General features: G+C 38.1%; 1 long non-coding RNA gene across 3 annotated transcripts in view; it reads right to left on the bottom strand.

Moving 5' to 3' along the window:
* Positions 1-2,845: 2,845 nt before the first annotated feature.
* The window catches only part of Gm41042, an 82,838-nt gene continuing 74,327 nt past the window's right edge, over positions 2,846-11,356 (bottom strand). For all 3 annotated transcript variants that reach the window (XR_873870.1, XR_873871.1, XR_873872.1), the window contains one exon: positions 2,846-3,127. This is a non-coding gene — a long non-coding RNA (predicted gene, 41042). The remainder of the gene's footprint in view (positions 3,128-11,356) is intronic.

Here is an 11,356-nt window from a genome sequence, read left to right as displayed (position 1 = left end):
GAATGGGCTACGATAGAAGACGGTTACCCAGTCATAATCAGGCAAACACTGAGAAAAAGCACAACTCTCTTTTGATGACAGAGTCTGATCATGTTTTAAATTCTGTGAAGGATGATGGCAGCCTACAAATAGGGGACAGGGCTGAGCGTTCACAGACATCATGAGGTTGACCCGTTTTATGACCCAAGGACACAGATGTGAGGCTGGAGCTGGGGCTGGTGTTCTGACACCCTTACAGGTTCTTTTTCTTGGAACCCTGGTCCTCCTCTACTGAGAAACGGAAGTGATGTAAGAATTCACCTTTATAGGGGAAATTTTTCAGAAAGAACCTAGGGAGAATTATTTTCTGAGTAAAAAAAAGCATCCCTACATTGAGTTTTAGACAGTTAAAAATAGGAAAACTCCCATTGTGATGAACTCAAGGAAGCTGCCAATTATTTTAATGAAGTAAAATGGTACTAAAATTAACACATAGCTAGAAACCACATTTTCAAATGAGAGAGCTGGGAAAGAAAGCAAGCCAACAGTCTTAATAAGTCTACAAGTAAAAGGAAAGAAGCTTAGCAGAAAAAAATAAAGGTCATGAGCACACAAACACATACACCATCCCCTGCCTCTCAGAAGATGGTCACCATTTGCTGCTGTTGTTTATTGTTTTGGGTTTGGGGGGGGGGGGTTGTTAGTTTGGTTTGTTTGGGGGAGGGTTGGGATTTTTTTCTGCAAATTAGTTAGTTAAAATATGAGGTGACATTTACTTACATGGTAGTTCTTCTAGTTGAAGAATAAGAGTTACTGAAGGATTCAGGGCCTCAGGCCTAGACAAAGACCCACAAGTAACTAGGGAGTTCTGAGAGGGGAAGAAATGGCCTTCCCCAGGGAAGAGCCTCTACCAGTTTGTCATCAGATGCTAAGTGGTCAGCCCTGAAACATACACACAGGTAACATTATAAAGACCAAGCATATTGTATTTCTATATTTAGGGAAGAGTGTGTGTGTGAGTAAGTGTGTGTGTATGTGTGTGTGTGTGTGTGTAACAGCAATTAAAGAAAGAGGCCATGAATGTGTGAGAGAGCATGAAGGAAGATGGATGGGAAAAGATGGGGGGAGGAAATGATGTAAATGTATTATAATTTCAAATTTTAACAAATTATTTTTAACTTACTGAAGAAGAACTATGTATAATAGGAAAAAACAAAGAAGAATTCTTGCCCATAATTCTAGAAGCATACAATCAACTTGTTCTATTATTAGAGTGACTGGTAAAAGGGGAGCAACTGTACCAGGTTATGATATGTAACAGATTGAAACCTGACCAAAAAATGTCTTTCTCACAGAGCATTGTATATTATATAGTCACTATGATGACTCTACCTGATCATTTGGAAATGTAAGAAAGATGAGTCTATATCCCAGCTCTACAAATGTCCACCTTGGGCTCATTCCCTTGCCTTGTTGTTTGTTGTTTCTATTTTGGTTTTCAGCATTTTATGTACTTGTTTGTTGTCTCCTATAAAACTCAGGGTTCTGAGGACTGAACACGGTGGTAAACATACAGCACTGGGCCTATTCTTCAAGGGAACTATTATTGTTAACCTTTAACCTTTTATGCAGTAAATTAACCAAGATACAGGTTTAATCTTAACCGTCTAGAAACCTTTCTCATAAAGGTATTTAACATTACTGAATTCCGACGGTAAAGACACGCATCCTAGGTGGGCACCTTCATCTGTCCACTTGACCCAACCCAGAGTCATCCAAGCGAGTCTCAACTGGGGTACTGATCAGGTCAGACTGGCCTGCGGCCGTGACTGCGAGGAATTATTTGGTTGTTGATGGCTGGCGTTGTGACCAGCTATGCTCAGCCCACTGCTGGGGGGATCATCCTGGGGGAGGTAGCCTTTTGCTGCACAAGAAAGCTATCTGAGAATGAAGACGTGAGGGAAGCTGAAGTATGTTCCTTCATGGTTTCTGCTTGACTTCCTACCCTGGATCCCCTCACGGCTGGACTATGACCCGAAATCACAAACTAAAATAATTCTTCTCTTCCCTAAGTGGCTTTTGGTAGTGATGTTTAGCTTCTAGCCTCAAACAGCGCTCACCTATGGGATACTATTGATCACCACAAGACATTTTTTGATAACAATTGTTTATGCTAACTTGAGCCAAAACATAACTTGGGACTGAGTTTTTTTTGTCAGATCACTGGAAGACTTCACTGAAACACAAGAGACAGAATAGACCAGTTTAAAGTTGTATAGATGCACTTCAGGTTATACAATATCTTATGTTCTTCTAGACACCAGTCTTACACTGCTTTCCAGATGCAATTTATTCATGCAGAATTCATTGAAACCCTTTCTTCAACATGATTCTAAGGGGAAGAGATGCTATGAGGAAACAAGGTGTTCACCCTCATGAAGCTTACTGTCTAGTTGAACAGGTAATGGACAGATGTGGGCTGGAAAGACAGCTCAGTCAGTAACATATATTGTACCACCCACATACAAAGTCAGGCATAGCTCTGTGTGTCTGTGATCCTAGCACAAGGAGTCAGAGACAGGAGAATCCTTGGGCTTGTGGGCCAGCCAGTCTAGATAAGCAAGCTCCAAATTAAACAAGAGACCCTAGCTCAAAGAGTAAGATGGATATTAATTGAGGAGCATATCTAATGCTCAACCTCTGACCTCTACAGGCATGTGCATACACAACACACACACACAAAACACACACACACACACACACACATACACACACACACACACACACACACACACACGACCCCATATGCCATACACCAAAAAAAGGGAAAAAGAAAATAGAGAAATGAATAAAATATTAATGGGGTTTTTAAAAAGGATTGAGCAAGATTTTGTAATAGGACAAGCATTTAGTATCTTTTTATCTCACTATTATCTTTTTATACTTAGTGTAGAAAACAATTTTTTGCAGGACAGAGTACGGTGAGGAGATGCAGCGTATCATGTATGAGTAGAAATGACACAATGGCGTGTCCAGCCTCTCCAGGTCTCTCTCAGCTCCCCCGAGTGATAACATTCAATCAACACCTTCAGAGGCCCGGCAGCTACGTCCCGGATATCTGACTCTGCAGCTCTGGGAAGTATTGACACTGTAATAATAAAAAATAAAAAAGGAAGACTCATGAGAGCTTGTCTCAGGAAGAACTGGAGAAGTTAGCTTAATGATAGAAGTTACACTCATTTGTTCTCCAAGTCCTGAGGGAGAAACAAGGCCTTCTGGACGATTCCTTTCATAGGTGGCAGCAGGAAAGAATTGCTGGCTAAGCAAAAATGTGTGTGGGGGGGGGGTTAAAAAAAAAGATTCACACACTCTGATGTATGTAGCCAAGATGTGAGATATTCTTTTCTCAGTGTTTAGAAAAAAAAATCATTATATTGAAGGACCCATTCACAATTTTGTTATAATTTACGTATGATTGGAGTTTTCAGATATAACAAAACACAGGACCAGATTAAATTTGAATTTCAGATTAGCATCAAATAAAATTTTAGGGTATGTCCCAGGCAATATTTGTTAACTGTAATTTGTTGCCTTAGCAGGACCTAATACTTGGAAAGAAACTCCCTCCCACCCCAGCCGTCTATTTGGCAAAGAGCACATTTCTGTTTGACATTTTTACTCCTTGCTCCTGAAGAAGGCTTTCGTTATTGATCACTTTTATTGATCTAGTTCAGTAGTTTTCAAATACATACACACACACACACACACACACACACACACAAAGAAAAAGCTCTTAAAAGAACAAAATTTGATGTTGAATCCTAATATTGTATTGACATTTTTTTTCTCAGAAAATAGCAAACTCTGGTCGGGTGGAGAAGATAACAGTAAGCTGGGAGGAGAAAGGGAGTCTGTGTTTCTGGCCACTGAATTACTACTGTCCTTGTCTCAGAACAAAGGACTTCTACATGACAAACATGAAATATTAATGTTATACTTATATTCTATAACACGACATAATTAATATAATATAACGTAATGTAACAAAGCCTTGTCTAAGTCCATAATAATCCTCTGATCATGCCAGCCTTTCTTCTATCACTTCACACACTTTTTTTCATTCACCTCCCAGTAGAGAAACGCTGGAGCTGGGCGTGGTGGTGCACACTTTTAATCCCAGCGCTTGGAGGCAGAGATGGGAAGATTTATATGTTTGAGGACAGCCTGGTCTACATAGCAAGTTCCAGCCCAGCCAAGGCTAGAGAGAGAGAGACACTGCCTCAAAAAACAAACAAAAAGGTGGAATTCTATTATAACTTAAAACATTAAATTTTGAAAAGAAAGACTGTCAGTCTATTGATTCAATTCTTTTTTAGCAAAAAGAAAGATTTCATCAAAATTTCAATATCATTTTTCAAGGAATATGATTTTTTAGTCTTAAAATTCATATGGAAATACAAAAGAGTCTAGATAACCAAAGCAATTGTGAACAAAAAAAAAAGTGCTGGAGATATCACTATTTCTGATTTTTAATTACACTGCAGAGTCATGGTAATAAAGAAATGTACGATAGGCTAGAATAGAGAACTGTAAGCCCATATAACTATAGCTTCCTGCTTTTTTACAATGATGCCAAAAGTACACACTGGAGAAAGGCAGTATCCTCCACAAGCAGGGCTGTAGAAAACATTGCCTTCACATAGAAGAAGAACCAGAACTGCATCTCTTACCTGAATAAAAATCAAATCCACATGAATCAAAGACCTTAATTAATGTAAGATCTGACCCTCTGAAATTGCCAGAGAAAAGACAAACAGGAAACACTACAGTGTGCAGCACACATAAGGACTTTCTGAATAGGACCCAGTCGGTATGGAAATGAGGCCAACAGTTGACAAATGAGACCTTGTGAAATTTAAAAGCTACTATACCACAAAGTAAACTGTTAAGTGGGTGGAGAAACAGCCTATAGAATTGGAGAAAACTTTTGCCATCTGACAGAGGATTAATAACAATAATACACAAAACATTTTTTAAAACTAAACAAGAAAACAACCCAGTCCAAAAAAAAAAAAAATGAGCTAAGGAATCAAACAGAAATCTCAAAAGAAGAAATCTGTGGCCAAATGTAAAGTGTTCAAGCTCATTATCCATCAGAGAAACGCTTATTAAGACTACCTTGAGTTTCCAGCTCACTCCCATCACAATGGCTTTCAGCTAGAAACCAAATGACAACACATGCTGGTCAGGGTGTGGAGAGTGCAAATGTGGGATGGAGACTGGTACAGCCACTGTGGACATTAGTTTCTTTAAAACTAAGACTTGAATAATCACATGACCAGCTAGACTGCCCCTGGCTGTATACCCAAAAGGCTATGTATCCTACTACAGAGATATTTGCTCATTCATCTTTATTGTGACTCTTCACAGTAGAAAAAAAAACAGAATCAGCACAGATGTCCATCAACGGATAAAAGGGTAATGAAATGTCGTTATACATATATAATGGGATTTTATTCCACACTAAAAAAAATTAAGTTATAAAACTTGCAGGAAAATGTATGGAACTGGAAGATATTATATTAAGTTAGGTAACCTAGGCTCGGAAAGATAAAACACCATATGTTTTCTCTCATAGGTAAATTCCACCTTCAAATTTTACTGTATGTATTTATGTGTGAATGGGTGTATGTAGAGTCTAGGAAATTACAGATGGGGCCATCAGAGAGGGAAAAGAGGCTTTGAGATGCAGTATTGAATGCATGGGATATGAAAGAGAAAGGCAGAGCAGAAAGATTAGAGAAGGTGGACAGAGTGAGAGAGACATATAAGTAGGAAGGGCTAAACCAAAACTATGTCTGAAAAACACTTAAGTTGATTCCTATAAAGGGCTGGGGAGGTGGTTCTGTGAGTAAAGTGTTGGCCATGGAAACATGTGAACATGAAAAGTACCTGGGTTTGGATTCCTAACACCCATGTTAATGCATGATAATGCATGCCTGCAACGTATAGCACTTATATCAGGCATGGAGACAAATGGATCCTGTGAGCTTACTGGTCAACCAGTCTAGCTAGCTAATGGCAAGTTCTGGGTTCAGTGAAAAGCCTTGTCTCAAAACAATAAGAGCAACAAAGGAAGATACCTGAAATCGATTTTTGGCTTCCACATGTGTACTGGCAGGCTAGTATACCCATGCATATACATGCCATGTATAAGTGTATGCATGCAAGCACATGCATGCACACACACACAATTTTGAAAGTAGGTACACTGTGAGAGTAGACAAATCTTTGAGAAGTTTATTAAATAAAAACCCCAGTGACAGGCCTGGCCTCTCTCCCTGCATCTGTTGGTCAGGGAGGCCCCTGGAACTCCCAAATAAAATACTAGCAACTGGTGCTGCTGTTGGTTGCGCACTAGAACCAAATGGTAAGATCCTATGGCTAATGACACCAAACACTCTGGCTGCAGGGTATAGAGAAATCAAGCTGGAACTGGGTTAGTGGCCTCCTCCCTGCAGGATAGCCTCACAGGACTGAAAGGTGCTATGGTGCAATAGTGCTAAGTATGTTACAATGGTAACTAACTGGACGCTGACTAAATATGAGGTCCACTCTATAGGAGGCAATCTTCATCTGGAACTGTAAAAGTTACAACCACCTATGGCTGGGGATATCGTGGACCCTGGTAGGAGTATATACAGATATTATTTTGCTAAGTAGATATGATGTCTCCATCAAATTGCCATCTTAATAACTGTGTGTATACCCATAGATTATTGTTGCTATAAGCTTTGATCAGAGAAGCCTCTTTTTGCTCAGCAATGGTAACTGTAGAACCTCATTAACTGGTCAGTGTGATAGGAATAAGTGACAGCCAAATGCTCAGCTATAAACTGGATGCCTCTATTTCCACTCCAGAGCTCCAGGATCATCACAGACAAAGAAGAAAGAATGCAAGAGCCAGAGGAAGGAGCAGAGAGCAGGACATGATGTAGAACTGTGACGGCTGAATATGACATAGCAGTTATACTCTTGAACTGGGGTCATCTGCACAATATCAGGCATCTCCAACATCCTGTCATAAAGTAGGATTTATATGCAGCTAATGGAAGCTGAGAAAGGGGGAAAAGCTTCTTCAATAGTACGGCCACTGCTAAGGTTGTTGTGCTATGAACAATCCCTCGCACGTGCTTCCGTAAGTAACCCTAAGTCAACTAACTGGGTCATGTAAAAATAAAACACAGTCATCTAGATTTTCATTTTTCTTTTGTTATTTTGTTTGTTTTTGTTTTTGTTTTGTTTTGTTTTGTTAGATAGGAGAAGGAGAAAAAACATGAAGCTAGGTGGATAGAGAGATGGGTAGGGGTTGGGAAGAGTTGGGAGAAAGGAAAAAATATATAATCAAAATATACTGTGTAAAAATTTTTAAATTAGCACACACTAAAAAGGATAAAAGGATGACAAAGATAAGTTAGAAGAGGAAAATGACAGCAGGAGTAGAAGGAAGAGGAGAGGTAGCATCCGGAAGTAAATATGATCAAAGTATATTATGTATCTGATAATGTTATGAAAACCATCCCCCATAATTAACACACACTAATAAAATCAGATGAAAAAGACAAATGGAGAGGAGGGAAGAGAGAAAAAGAGGATGAGGGGGAAATTAATATTATCAAAGTAAAATACACACTAACACACACAAATACATACATGTATGAAAATGTCCCAAAAAGTTACATTATCTTGTATTACTCATATATGCTAAAAAACAGTTTATTATTACACAGGACATAAACATGTTTCAAGTCCATATTAAACACTGTTTTTAAATATATATATATTTTAACTATAACCAATCTGTCACTATAGCATGCTATTTTTTAGTTTGTCTGTGTCTCTGTGGCATCCAATAAGCAGCTAAAGGCAGAGAATAAGCCACCCCTAACAGCTCCTCTAAGCCAGAACACTAACCCATGAATGGAAATTATCTTTTAGGGGCTTTGTCTAAAGTCTCCAGTTACTGCCCAGATATTTAGTATCACACAGACATAGCCAGCATCCCTCTCACTCCAGTGCTTCCTCTGTGGGGTTCAGAGATGCTCTCACCACAGAGGATAAAAGCAACCTTCTATGACAACCCACAGTCGTAGTGAGCATCTCCTGCAGCCATCTCTGCATTTTCTATGTGTGAAACGTCCTTGAACAATACTTTACAGGTTATTTCAAATCCTTGTCATTCTCCTTCGTCACAGGATATCTCTTAACATGTTCCACCACAGCTCCTGTCGAGACATAATCCTCTATCTTCATTTTATTCAAACTAACTCTCCACTAAAGACTTTTGATTTCATAAAAGCTATCACAGAGTCATTCTCAGAGTATAGAGGACAACCTCTACCAAATTAAAATTAAAAAAAAAAAGTAACTCTAAGAGCAATGTCAAGACAGGCTAGCTTTCACCTGTAAGCATGGGCCTGTCAAGTTTGCTCTTTATAAGTTGTTTCTAGGGCTAGAAAGATAGGTTGGTTGGTAAAATGCTTGCCTTCAAAAAAACCCAAATAGTCAACAACAATGTGAAGAGGAAAGACTAGTGCTGGGGGTATTTTAAAAATCAGTCTCAAATTGTAACTACAGAGTAACAAAAATTGCATGGCACTGGCACAAAAGCAGGCCATGGGCCAATGGAATAGAATAGAGGACCAACAGTAAACCTCACAGCTACAGCTATCTAATTTTCAACAAAGGTGGCAAAAACAGGCATCGGAGGAAAGCCAGTCTTCCTGACAAGTGGTCCTGGGAGCCTGGATAAGCACATGCAGAAGAATGAAGCTCGAAACACAGCTCTCACTCTGCACAGACAGCAACTAAAAGTCGATCCAGACCTTACTGTAAGAAACCCTACACCACTAGATTAAAACAGCTCAAGAAACAGATGCGGGCAAGGACATTCGGAGAAGGAATCTGAGAGCTCAGGAACTACAAATGATGAACAGGACGGCATGAAGTTAAAAACTTTCTTATATTTTTGGTTGTGCACCTAGCCTTTAATGGCTTAGCCATCTCTCCAGCCCAGTTAAAAACTTTCTGCTGGCCAAGGAAACAATCAGGCAACAGGCTGGGGGGCAATCTTTGCCAACTATATCTGACAAGGGATTAATATCAACAGTCAATAAAAAAAAACTTTAAGCATTAAATACCAAGGAATCTAAATAGTAAGTTAGCTTATGAATTGTCACAAAGGAAGAAATACCAGCACTCAATGTTTTTTTTTTAATGTTCAATATTACCTAATAGGAAAAAATGGAAATTGAATCATCTTTGTGATTCTGTCTCCTCCCATGTGACATAGCTATCATCCAGGAGATGAGCAACAAATGCAGATGAGAATGTGAGAAAAGAGATGCCCTTAAACACTGCTATCAGGATGTGAAGTGGTGCAGTCAGTATGGAAACTAGTATGGAAGTACCTTAAAAAAAATTCTACCTACCACATGAGCCTGGGTGTGTGCCAAAAAAAATCTAAGCAAGCCTACATAGAGATACATGCACACTTGCATAGCCAAACCAGGCATCATGGCATGTACCTATAATCCCAAAACTTGGGAGTGTAAGACATGGGGATTCTGTGAATCCAAGCCCAGCCTTCAGTATACTTCAAGGTATACTTTGGTATACTTCAGTATATCTTGAGTACCAGTTCAGCCAGAGTTACATAGCAAGACCCTGCCTCAGTGAAATAAAAGGAAAAAAAACCACGAAATCAGTCTATATGTCCATCGACTAATAAATGGATAAGAAGAATTCCAGACATGCATTGGAATTTTATTCTGTGGTAACAATGAAATTACGACATTGGTAGAAAAATGGATGGAGCTGGATATTATTGAGTTAAACAATTACTAAACAATATAAGCCAGACTCAGAAAAAATACACATCATATTTTCTCTGATATATAAAATCTAGATTTATAAATAACAAAAAGCCATAGGACAAGAAAGTAGGAAAGGGCCTATGAGAAGACAGAAAGATCTAAAGGGGCAGAGGTGGTAACAAGGGCAATAGAATGCATGATACAAAGGCAGGAGGGGAGGCCAGCAAGAGGCAGAAAGGGGCTGGGGAAGAGAAATGGCAGGGGCAAAATAGAATGTTGATAGATATTAAATGTATATATGTCATTATAAACGCATTCCTTTGTATACTAGCCAAAAATTAACTAAAGTAAAATTTATCCTGGTAATTAATATCTTCATAATAAATAAGTAATAGAATGTTCTTAACCCTTGATTCAATTCCCAGCTCAAATAATAAATAAATAAATAAATAAATAAATAAATAAATGTACTAGTATATTAAAACTAGTAAGTGAGTTATTGAGGTCATAGGAGTTAAGATCAATATGTAAAAATCAATTGCATTTGTATATAGTGGAAACCAAAAAAAAAAGTCACAGTTTTTTTAAGTATTATTTGCAATGGCATCCAAAAAAGTGAAGTATTTAGAAATAATCCTGACCAAATTTGTATAGGACCTACATGGAAGGCAATAAAATATTGCCAAGACCAGTTTCTGAAAACCATATTCATGAGTTGGAAGACCAGTAACACTAGAATGCTAATGTCCTCCAAACTGATCTACAGAGTCAACGAAATGCAAGTCAAATCCTAGTAATTAGCAAACTGATGTCAAAATGTGTAAAAACATTAGGAACAGAATAACCAAAACAATCTGACAAAAAAAAAAGAAAGAAAGAAAGAAAAGAAAGAAAAAAATACAGGGGAATGCTAGCAACCCCTAATCTAAAGAATTATAACACCACGACAATCAGGGAACTGTGGTATGAGTATCAAGACAGACAAGTAGATCAATGGGGCATGATAAAGAAACCAAGAATAAACTCATAAACATACTGATTGTTTTTTCAAATGTATGAAAGCAAGCTTGTGGAGGAAAAAGATAGCCTTTTCAATAAATCATTTGGGAACTAATCAATAACTGTAAAAGCCAGGAGGAAGAGGGGGAAGGAAAAAAGGAAGACCCTAAATTTATATGTACTACTCGGTGCAAAAGTTGAGGTTTTTTTTCAAGCTTAAAACTACATGAAACTAAACTCAAAACTATTAACTTTTTAAGAAAAAAATCTCTGTGATCTTGGAATATATCAAGATTTCTTAGCTATGACACCAAAAGTATAATCCATAAAAAATAATAATAAATTAGACTTTATCAAAGTTTAAAACATCAGCCCTCTTCTGGGGTGTCTGAAGACAGCTACAGTGTAATTACATTAAATAAATAAATAAATAAATAAATAAATAAACAAACAAACAAACATCAACTCTAAAAGGCTCTGCTAATTAAAAGCAAAAACATAGA

Source organism: Mus musculus, chromosome 13 (assembly GCF_000001635.26).
Source record: "Mus musculus strain C57BL/6J chromosome 13, GRCm38.p6 C57BL/6J".
NCBI lineage: Eukaryota > Metazoa > Chordata > Mammalia > Rodentia > Muridae > Mus > Mus musculus.
Note: the sequence above shows the minus strand (reverse complement) of the source record. Positions and strands in the feature narration are given on the sequence as shown.